Here is a 12,654-nt window from a genome sequence, read left to right on the forward strand (position 1 = left end):
CAATTACACCTGATAATATAGTCAAAGGACATAAAATAGTACAAGAGCCCTTTTAGAAATATAATTATCTTCTGTCCCTTTAATCCACCAACCTGGAAACATGTGGCTTTTGTGTTTATGTATGAAGGTAGGTAAATTTCTCACCAATCAAAATTTTAAAAGAATGAAGAAAAGGGACAATTTGTTCTTTCCACCTCATGACAAAGCCACATATTTTCTCTTTGTAAATAAAGCCAACGCTTAGTTCTGCCTTACCTAAAATACTTTATACTTCTATATACAAGCAAATAACTATTTACTTCTCCAACTTTGTGCCCTAATGCTATCATTTGTTCTGAGCCTTTGGGAATGTGTGTATTGATATTGAAAAGATAGAAGTTATGACATCCAAGATTATCATGAATGTGATAATTCTCTTGTGATACGCATTCCCTTGTGATGATTCTAGCGTCTAAATCTAGCATCTAAATCTCTCAAATCTAGCACATCTCTCCAACCTCCTAGGCAGCTGCCCTGTTCAAGCCATGTTATGTGTTTCCTAGACTACTTCAGGAGCCCCTCATCCAGCCTTGCTGCTTCCAGCCCTGATTTTTCCTATTCCACCTCCAGCCTGCAGCCAGACTGGGCTCCCAGACAGCTATTAATATTTCTGATTATACTGGTCCCCAGACCAAAACCCTTTCATGGTCCTTCCTGAGGTCTTCATTCCTTAAATTGTTTTGCAAGACCAAGAAAAATGTGGCCTGTGTCAAGTTCTCTAGGTTTTTTTTTTTTCACTCCCAATTTTGTGTTCCATACTTCATTCATCTTTTCCATCTTTACGTCAAGCTGGCATGCCTCTTAAGTCTCATCTTCTGCTGAAACAATTTGTCTTTCCTCCTCCATTTTCTGTTCTTCTGAAAAGCTCTTTAGGATCCTCAATAATTTTTATGACCATAAAGAGATCCTGACACCAAAAAGTTGAAAAGTTTCCATCCTAAGGCAAGGACTTGGCAAGGAAAGCTGAGAGTGAACCCGGAGCCAATAAGTCTACACATACCACAGGGCTTCCAATCAGAGGAAGAATAGAAGTTCCAAGAAGAGAAGAACCACATTAGGCAGAAGAGAAGAAATCATGAAAGCAATGATTCAAGAAAAGGTTCCTCTGCTCTATCTTTCAATCTTTCTAGCTTTCATTTATGTTATCACATATTTAACTTTTCAGAGCTCTTTTTGTTCTCTGAATATCCTGCCTTCTTCCTCTTTTTAACAGTATTTCTTTTTATATGTTTCATGCCTTCTGTAGCTTTTTTATTATCTCTCAAAAAATATTCGTGGTTATTACCTTTGAAGTTTTCTTCTTCCTTCCAAATTTCTGATTTTACATTTTCTCTTTCTCAGAGCTCAGGGACATATTTCCAGGCTAAAGGCACATTGCTGTCCAGCACTATGTGAAAATAATCTCACACAAACATACATCATTGCAAATTTTGAAAATGCTAAGAATAAAGTAAAAGATGCCAGTTGCGTTTAAGAAAGGGAAGAAGTAGTTTTTAAATGAAGAATTAAGCATCAGAATGGGATCGAACTTGTTAACAGCAACATTGAAAGACAGAACATAATCTAAAGACATCCCCAGGCATGCAGAGTCTTTGGAACTCAGCCCCAGGCATCCTTTCCCAGGAAGCAAGGGGAGAATGTGCTCTGCTAAAGCAAGAAGATAACCAAGAAAGATGAAGTCAGGGGACCCAGTAACTGGGGAAACCAACATGAAAGAAAGGCGAAAGAGGTCCCCATGATGGTGATAGAAGCCCTGGGAGGAATACTGAGCAATCAGGCTGGAGCTGACCAGAACCAAGTAGGATGGGGCAGAAGCTCCAACAGAGGCTCCTTTAAGATGTTGGGGTTGTTAGACGCCCTCCCAAGGGGTCACATGTATACTATGGGGTTGCAGAGGATGGAGGGAGACCACAGACTCTGGAGGTAGATCACATGGGTTGGAATAAGCTCTTTCATGTATGAGCTATGAATTTGTTCTCTTCATGCCTCACATGAAATACGAGGATAATAAGATAACTAATGTTAATGTTGTAAGCTTTCAATGAATTTGGAAGTGCTTGGAATAGTGCCTGACACACAGCAAGTGCCATGTTTATGTTACCTTGAAAATAGAGTAATTGACAGTTCGATAGATCAATAGATGACAAATCTACAGAGGGTAGAAAGAACTTTACATTACAGGGGCTATGTTAGGTGATAAATTAAGCATATAGAAAACTGAGCAAAAGTCAAATAGACACTACTCCAGAGAAAACAAAAATTGAGTACCAAAGGAAAAATCAGTATTGAAGGTTTAGCTGTATAAATAGTGAACATTGACTTAACAAAAATTATGACATAATTCTATCAGTGGAACAGAATACAAGAAGTGTGAGTGAATTGGTGGCATGTGTGATAATAGCTGTACCTTATTCTTCCATATAATAAAAATGCCAATAAAAGATGCCAGTAAAAATGCCTAGGATTGGAAAAAATAGCAAAACTAAAATATAAGCATGTTTATATTTAGCAACATAAAAGTAAAACCCCAAATAATGCATTAATAGGAGAGCATAGTTTTTCACAGTAAGCTTATATAGCTGTTTTATTTTAACTCTTTAAAATATGTGACTATATATTGTGTTAAAAATTAATGGGCAATAGAGAAAAGGAACAAAATGAATCAAGACAGGGAAGAAGAGAAGATTAGTTTTGAGAAAACGTAATCAAAGAAAGGCACAAGAACTTAAAAGTAAGTTTCAATAATATCTGCAGAAATATTTCTGATTTAGTGAACAAGTTTGTAACATGAAACAGATTGCTTTGAAAATAGAGCAAAGAAAATTTCTAGTAACAAAAAAGATTGCCAAAATAAAGTATTTAGTGGTAGGCGTCAGTAATTCATGGCCAGATTAGTAAATTGGAAGATAAAATAGAAGAAATATCCCCAAATATGGATTAAAAAGTCAAAATGAAAATATTGCAGAAATTTTGAGGGAGCCTGGGACAGTTTTAGGAGACTCAGTGTTTGTTTGATAGTTGTTTGAAATAGAACAGAGAGAGGGAAGAGAAGAAACTAATCCAAGAAATAATAAAGTAAACATTTCCTGGAAGTCAATGTAAATCCTCAGTTGGAAGTGGCCATGAGATGCTGAGGAACAATAATGTAATATCCGGGAAAATTTTGATGATAGTTCTGATTTCCAGTGATAAAGAGAAAATCTAACAACTTCTCAAGGGGAAAAGCCCCTGAAGAATTAGAGCGAGACTGCAGTGAGGAATCTCTGGAGATGCCAACCTGGTGGTGCTTTGAACCTTCTTATGGGAAGTGAATTGTACTCATCCATCACACCACTCCATGCTTGCAACCCAAATCCCTTCACACATGTAAACACTTGGCTACCCCTGTCTGGGAAAAAAAAGAATTACTCTGGGTTGTATTTTAACAATATAAAAAAAGTGAACCCAACAGAGGAAGTAGATATGTATTACAAGGAAGGCTGATGACAGGACAAGCCAGTCCGTGAGACGCACAGGGAGTTCCAGTCATTGCTGGTGATTTTGCTAACGTTTTTTTCTTCTTCTTTGTTTTTGTTTTTTGTTTTGTTTTGTTTTTGATGGAGTCTCACTCTTTTGCCCAGGTTGGAGTGCAGTGGCACAATCTCAGCTCACTACAACCTCCGCCTCCTGGGTTCAAGTGATTCTCCTGCCTCGGCCTCCCGAGTTGCTGGGATTCAGGCATGCACCACCACACCCAGCTAATTTTTGTATTTTGAGTAGAGACAGGGTTACATCGTGTTGGCCAGGCTGGTCTTGAACTCTTGACCTCAAGTGATCCGCAGGCCTTGGCCTCCCATAGTGCTGGGATTACAGGCGTGAGCCACTGTGCCTGGCCTTGTTGAAACTTTTTATACAACATTGAGAATGGATTGTTACAAACGTAAAAGATATAGTATAAAAATATTGACACTAAATTGCTACATGATTTTAACAAGTTACCATTAGTGAGGAGAAGAGTTAGTGAGGAAAACTACAAAAATGTCTCCCCTGGTTTTGAGGGTTGCCCAGCTGTTGGTTAATTCTCAACAATGAGTAGAAAGGTACACTTACTGACAGTTTGAGGTCAACCATTAAAAGAGAAATAGGATTTATGACTACAAAAATCACTAAAAGAAACAAATAGAAAAAAAATCAATTCAGAAAAAAAAATCAAAGGAAAACATGAACTTGTTTTTAGATCTTAAAAGAGGATTAATGTTCGGTTACAAAAAACAACACGACTATTTTTAGTTTCAACAGCAATACTTGAATCTATCATTTTCATTTGTCATTGTGTAATGCTTGACAGTTTCTTATTGCTTTCCTGTTCTTCAATAGCAATTAGTTTATCGTATCGTTGTGTCTGGATACAGTTTCTAAGAGTCTACTTGGTTATCTGCCAGACCGAGTTTCATAAAGACCACCCTGGAAATGAGAAGAGGACACTGGCTCTCGTCTCCCTCCTTGTGTCTTCAGCGTGGGCTCTGTGCTCTCTTCCCTTATCAGGATTTCAACTGCAGAATACCCATATTATACAATTAAGATATATTTTTTTTTTACTCTATTGCATTGCTAAAATCCAATTAAAATGATAAAGAATGAAAAGAATCAGAATACAAGGAAAAAACCCTCATATTTAATGAAACAGAGAAGCAGCTAAAAGTGCAGCCTTAAACACAAAATATGCAAAGGATGTGTGTCTTGAGCAGGAGAGTGCAAGGAAGCTGAAGAGTTCGGCCCTGCTGGCTCAGATTCGACGCAGAGAGAGTTTCTTCACAGATGGCATCATCTAGAAAGACCCATCCAGCAATCTTTTGAGTAGATACAGGTGTGAGGGCATGACCAGGCCATGGAGAGGGGAGAACCATCCTGTGGAAACAACAGGAGGCCTGATGCTGAAGGAAAACCCAAACTGACACTTTACACCTGTATGTGACCTGGTCCACGAGGGTGCAGAGTTGAGGGGGTGAAGAGAAAAGAAACAAGGGCTCTATTTTAGCCTACCTACAGTCAGGCTAACTTCTAAACTTGAAGGAGATAAACTCAAAAAGAACAGAAAGTAACAAACTTGGTAAGAGTGAGTTTGAGAAAAAAATACCAGAATGAAAGCTCTAGATGGCCACAGCCCTATATCTTCCTGCTCCTCTCCATAGCTAATTATCAAACCTCGCTGCCCCCTGCAAAGAGGAATGCCACAGTTAACAAGAAATGAGCAGAGGCACTGCAGAGGGAAAGCGGCAAGGGCATGAGCAGCAGATACACAGCGATCGCACATTACATGAAAATTACCCTGTGGAAGAGGAAAAGATTCTCCAGAGTCTCAACAAATTACTATGTAATCTCTTAAAGCTAAAGAAAGAAAGCAAAAAAAAAAAAAAAAAAAAACCCATGTTTTCAAAGTAGAGCTTATACAGCAGAGAAGAGTTAAAAATGAGCTGGTCTGCTTAACCTTGCTAGTAATTACTGAAATGCAAATTAAAACACAAATGAGATATGCTTCAGAATCACATTTGGCAAGAATTAAAAATCTGAAAGTATTACGTGTTCTTGTTGAGAGCAAAGAAAACTTGTGGCACTCTCCTAACGAGCTGGGAAAAGGGTATAATCATATCAGGGGGCAGCACCTAGTCAAGTTTAAAAGGCACAGACCTTGAGATCTAGCAATTCCATTCCCAATTCTACAGCCTAGAACAACTGTCACTGAGGTATACAAAGATTGACATTCGTGTGTGTCAGGGTGAGTGTTCATGAATGTTAATGACAGCATTGTAACAGGGAAAGGTGAGAAATAACTTAATTGTTCGTTATTAGGAAAAAGGCGTAAATAAATTGTGACATATTCTTAAAATGGAATTATATAGAGCAGTAAAAATAAAAAACTGGAAGTATATGTTTCTAAGTAAATATCACAATGAATAAAAATAAGTGGCATGCAGATTTGTACACTTAAAAGATGTGATAAATTTATTTTTTCAGCAATTAAATTGATGCTTACTCTAGACTCTAAGGCTATAACAGCGAATAAGACACAAAAATATCTTCCTTTATGGAGAGTCTCTTCTGGGGGGGAAATCAGACAATAATCAAAATATGTAAGCGTGTTATGTAGTGTATTTGAAGAAGTAAGTGATATTGAGAAAAAATAAGCCGGGATGGAGGAGATGGAGAGTTGAGAGTGTTAGAGTTTTGAATAGGATGATGGGGCTAGGCATCCCCGACAAGTGACACTTGAGCAAAGCTTGAAGGAAGTGAGAGAGCTGACTGTGCAGCTATCTGGGGGGAAGAGTATTCCAGGCGAAAGGAAAAGTAAGTGCGAAACCCTTAAGTCAGGAGCCCCCGGTCTTTGTCAATGAATAACAAGGTGTTACAAGGGGGAGCTGGGTGCAAATGGCGGGGAGTCTCCCAGGAGAAAGAGGAGGACAGGTTCTGAGGAAGTAGGGGGGCCTGGAGCAGACTTCGTGGGCCACTGCAGAGGCTCTGGCTTCTCTGAGATGGGAGCACTGGAAGGTGTGCTGTTTGCTGTGCTGAAGAATGACATATCTGCTTTTCTGAAACTTTTGTTTGGAAATAATTTCAAACTTACAGAATAGATACAAGAAAAAGACTGATATAAAAATACCTATATGTCCTTGTACCAGCTTCACCTGTTGTTAACCCCATTAGCTCCATCATTTGTGCCCATGTGCTCTCTCTATATACACACATGCACATAGGTGTCTTTCTTGAAAAATAAAGAGAAAAAGGACATGTTTAGAATAGTGCTTATAAAACAAGAGAAGATAAACAAGAGCTGGAGTGCTATTTTCACCAGTAATTGAGGAAAATTAAAACAAAAATAAGATAGACTTTCACTACCATCAGATTTGGAAAAGAAATTAGTTCTGACAATAATGTTATTGATGATACATAATAAAGGAAATTCATATGTATGTGTCTGGGTGTGTGTATGTGTACATATATATGCTCCTATATATGTGTGTATATATGTATAGATGTGTATACAAACATATATACATACGTTTATATGTATTGTGTATATATGTATATATTACATACACATATTACATATGTGTATATAAACATATATACACAATACATACACACAATTTCCCCCCCTAACAATTGAGAGTATGTCATGACCTTTACTCGTAAATCTTCAGTGTGTATTTCCTAGGAATAGAAAATACACAACCACAATACAATTATTAATTTCAGTAAATGTAACATTGACACACTATCTTAATCTACTGTACATATCACAATTCGTCAGTTGATCCAATAATGTCTTTACAGCATTTTTCTGCCTGGGACAAGATTTGATCTAGAGTCAGCTGTTGCTTTTAATTAGTAGAGAGGGCAGAAGAAAAAGAAACCACAGAATACAAATTGGCAAAAATTATTTCGAACACACAAAAGAACACAATATATGTGAATGGTGTAAATTTCCTACTTAAAACACAGGGACTTTCAGATAGGACTTGAAACAATTAAGAAAGCTAGTCATAAAAAGCATATCTTAAAAAGAATAGATCTAGAAAGGACAAAAGATATTCCAAGTATCGTCTAACAAAAATAAAATAAAAGTGCCGATATCAACAAGATACATGTAGGAAAGACTAACCATAAAATATGAAACAGTGGGATAGTATTCCTTAATAAAAAGCATTTCATCAAAAGGTGATAGTAATCAACATTTGTGCCTCAAATGAGAAGATTAACATTTATATAAATAAATACTCAAGGAATTATTAACTGATCCACAATCAGAGTGAAGAGAAAAACTCTTACAAACTGATGGTTCAAGTAGAAAAACAAACTTACAGAGAATGTGAGCAACAGTATTAACAAACTTGTTTTTTGGAGATTTATGCCAAAATTTATTCTGAAACAAAAGAGCACATTTTTTTTTCTGATGGCAATGAATTGTAAAATAATTTTCATCCCATATCAGGCTATAAATAATGTCCGCACATAGTTAAAGATACATAAATAATAGAGACCATGTTATCTAAACTAAGAAAAATATAAATAGATATATTAACAAAGAATAGTAACAAAAATCTATCCAATTAGGGATTAGATATGACGTTTAAAAAGAAAGAAAGGAACTAGTTAACATTTTTGGCAGATGCTGTGTTTATATTAGAAACTCTGAGTATAGCAACAAAATAGATATTGAAATAAGAGCAACAAATAAATATTGTTCCCCTGCACAGTGACAATACCCAATTATAAAAATATAATACAGAACAGTTCAATTTACAATAACAAACTATAACATTTCTAGAAATGAACACAGTAGAAATTTTATTAGACCTCTATGTGGAAACTACACAATTTATGAAAGAAAAAAATTAAAAATAAATAAATAGAGGCTTGGTGTGGTGACTCATACCTGTAATCCCAGCACGTTGGAAGATTGAGGTAGGGACATTGCTTGAACCCAGGAGCCATGTTCAAGCTTCTGCACTCTGGACTGGGGGACAAGGTGAGACACTGTCTCAAAAATAAATTAACAAAATCAAATAAAAATAGAAAACAATGCTCATGGAAAGGAAGATTTATTATACTAAACATGCCAATTACTTTGGAATTACCCGGTAAAATTAGCCTTACACAAATCAAGATTTTAAGGTAGTTTTGTGAAAACCTAAATTGGGCAAGTTATTTAACTTATTTGTCCTCAGTTTCTTTATCTGTAAAATGAAGATAATCCATCTTCATAGGACCGCTGTGAGGATTAAAGGAGATAATATGTACAAAGAGCATTGAACAATACTGAGTATATGTTGAATGTTATGGAAATGTGTATTGTTGTTTCTTTTTCTGTGTAATCATATATGATATATTCTATCTTATTCTCAATGAATAATTTACTATTATTAAGATGTATTACTTTTATAAGGTGCAATAAATGAATAGAAAGGATCCATATAAGAAGAGAGGAGAAAGAACAGCACTAACTTTTGTTGTGTATCTAGCATGTGCAGTGATGGTTCATGTATAATACATTGTGTCCTGGGCTTAGGCAGAGGAGGGACGATGAGGAGGAGCCGGGCCTAGCAAGGACATTCACTCCCTTGCCTCACATCTTGTAGGATAGTCTTTAAAGAAAACAGTTTATGTGTGCATGTGTCTTTACAGCAGCATGATTTATAATCCTTTGGGTATATACCCAGTAATGGGATGGCTGGGTCATATGATACTTCTAGTTCTAGATCCTTGAGGAATCGCTATACTGTTTTCCACAATGGTTGAACCAGTTTACAATCCCACCAACAGTGTAAAAGTGTTCCTATTTCTCCACATCCTCTCCAGCACCTGTTGTTTCCTGACTTTCTAATGATTGCCATTCTAACTGGTGTGAGATGGTATCTGATTGTGGTTTTGATTTGCATCTCTCTGATGGCCAGTGATGACGAGCATTTTTTCATGTGCCTGTTGGCTATATGCATGTCTTCTTTTGAGAAATGTCTGTTCATATCCTTTGCCCACTTTTTGATGGGGTTGTTTGTTTTTTTCTTGTAAATTTGTTTGAGTTCTTTGTAGGTTCTGGGTATCAGCCCTTTGTCAGATGAGTAGATTGCAAAAATTTTCTCCCATTCTGTAGGCTGCCTGTTCACTCTGATGGTAGTTTCTTTTGCTGTGCAGAAGCTCTTTAGTTTAATTAGATCCCATTTGTCAATTGTGGCTTTTGTTGCTGTTGCTTTTGGTGTTTTAGACATGCAGTCCTTGTCCATGCCTTGTCCTGAATGGTATTATCTAGGTTTTCTACTAGGGTTTTTATGGTTTTAGGTCTAACATTTAAGTCTCTAATCCATCTTGAATTAATTTTCGTATAAGGAGTAAGGAAAGGATCCAGTTTCAGTTTTCTACTTATGGCTAGCCAATTTTCCCAGCACCATTTATTAAATAGGGAATCCTTTCCCCATTTCTTGTTTTTCTCAGGTTTGTCAAAGATCAGATGGCTGTAGATGTGTGGTATTATTTCTGAGGGCTCTGTTCTGTTCCATTGGTCTATATCTCTGTATGTTTAGTGCGGCACTATTCACAATAGCAAAGACTTGGAATCAACCCAAATGTCCATCAGTGACAGACTGGATTAAGAAAATGTGACACATATACACCATGGAATACTATGCAGCCATAAAATAGGATGAGTTCGTGTCCTTTGTAGGGACATGGATGCAGCTGGAAACCATCATTCTCAGCAAACTATCACAAGAACAGAAAACCAAATACCGCATGTTCTCACTCATAGGTGGGAATTGACCAACAAGATCACTTGGACATGGGAAGGGGAACATCACACACTGGGGCCTATTATGGGGAGTGGGGAGGGAAGAGGGATGGCACTGGGAGTTATACCTGATGTAAATGACGAGTTGATGGGTACTGACGAGTTGATGGGTGGAGCACACCAACATGGCACAGGTATACATATGTAACAAACCTGCACGTTGTGCACATGTACCCTAGAACTTAAAGTATAATAAAAAAACAAAACAAAACAAAAACCTCCTTTAATTTCAGAGGGGGCTAATGGCCTGCAAGGAAGACACTGTATTTCCCAACCTCCCTTGAGGCAAAGCTGGTTATAGTCTTATGGGAAATGGGCAGAAATGATGACTGCATCTTCTTTCTTAGAAGTTCCAGCCACTCTCTTTCCCTATCCTATAGTCTTGAATGCAGACATGGTGCTGGTGAGATAGTTCTGTCCATTAAGAAAAGGGGAACATCCCCAAAACGGGTAGAACAATCAGACAAAAGGAGCCTGGTTCTTGAATGCTCTCCTAGATCAAAGACTTCTGCTTTCCCTGGATAATTTGCTAACCCCTGGTCTGTCATATAAGACAGAAATAAATTCCTACGTTGTTTGAATAAAAAAAAAGAAAAAAAACAGTTTATGCTTTTTTTATTAAAAGAAAAGAAAGGTACATTGCAAATATGACTTTACAATTGATAATACAATAGGGTGGGAGTTTTTCCTATCATCCCCTTTATCTGTTTCCTTAAAAAACTGATCCTTTTTGTTACAGAGTCCCCACTGCAGTTTGATAATATGTAATAATAATGCCTATTTTTAAATTGCATTCAGCCTAAGTGTGATATAGCTACAAAACAATCTTTCTATCACTGTCTGCTACCTAACATACAACTTCTATCCATCCTGTTGGCGTATATTTTAACCTGATTTGCATATGAATATTTTGTTAGTGGTATTCAGTGTGAATATGATTTTATATCTTAGCTTTAAAACTCAGCATATTATAATCACATAATTTTCTGTTCCTAAATTATTTTTAAAGCTGTAATTCTGCAATGCTGTGACCCATGTGGCACGGGTCAGATGGGGTTACAGGAAGCTGCCAGGGTGGAGCCCCCTCTTCCCCCACCACCGCGGAGGTCCTCCCGCCTGTGCCCTGGGAAGGGGAGCTTGGAAATCCCGCTGCAGTGATTTCAAGTCCGAGGGGACGCCGCAGCGTGCTGATGGGTGTTTTTGTTCTTTTCTTCTTTGTGCTTCAGTTAAACAAGAAATCAGGTCCAGAGCCGAGTTTAAGGCATTCGTGGCTTCATGTGTAGCCACTGCCTGTCGGTCTTTGACGTGCACGGCCCTGGGGAGAGGGACAGTGGGGCTCTGTCCGCGCTCCCAAGAGCAGGTCCCCGCGGCCCCGCCTCGGACCCTCCTGGTGTGCGCCCAGTGCCAAGTCCGTCTGTGCTCTCTTATTCAGCCGGAACAAGGACTGTCTGCAGCTGCTAATGATGTCGTGTCAAAACTGAAGCGAGGACACCATAGTGATGGGAGGTGGCTGCCAGGGAACCCACAGCCTGAAAACCCTGCATGAAAGGACAGGAAAGTGACACTAACAAGTTAGTGCCCAAATATCCATTAGGTGGAAAACAGAGTGTGCTACGGATCAATATAAAAAGAGAGAGAAAATGCAAATTAGTCATCCTTGGGTGACTAAACAAATTATATTAAACCAACAAATAACCACTCTTCCCCGTTACTTCCAGCCCGCTCTGCCGTGAGCTGGAAGGAGGGCCTGGAGAGGCCGGCAGAATTTCTGCAAAGCACGCACAGGGCTTATGTCCCAGCTCTAAGGTGTGGACATGAAGTTTTGCAGTCACACGTTTTCTTGTGAATCTGTGATACATTTGTAAAATACATTTAAAAAGTTTGCCTTAAATGAAGTGTGGGAAAATTAATGAAAAATCGCATATGAAGTGCCAGAGACTTCATGAATGGGCTCATTCTCTTAGGAAAAGAAGACAATAAGAAAGAGATGAAGCTATTTTGATAGTGTTAACGGATGTTCATGACTGAGACCCTTGAAAAGTGTAACAGTTGACATGCTTCATGAATTATAAGAGAAAAGCTGATTTCTGTTTGTCTAGTTCTGAATTATTTCATGATGTTATTCCTGGCAGGGACTGTATTTGGAATATGCATCATATCATAAATAATTAATTATCTGAAAATTAAACTAGCCAGGATTCTATCTTATTCTCAATGAATAATTTACTATTATTAATTTTAATATAAAAGTAACTATTTTTTCCTGGTTATTTCTGATTATAAAAGAATTGTATGCT

This window comes from Theropithecus gelada, chromosome 3, assembly GCF_003255815.1.
Source record: "Theropithecus gelada isolate Dixy chromosome 3, Tgel_1.0, whole genome shotgun sequence".
NCBI classification, from domain to species: Eukaryota; Metazoa; Chordata; class Mammalia; order Primates; family Cercopithecidae; genus Theropithecus; species Theropithecus gelada.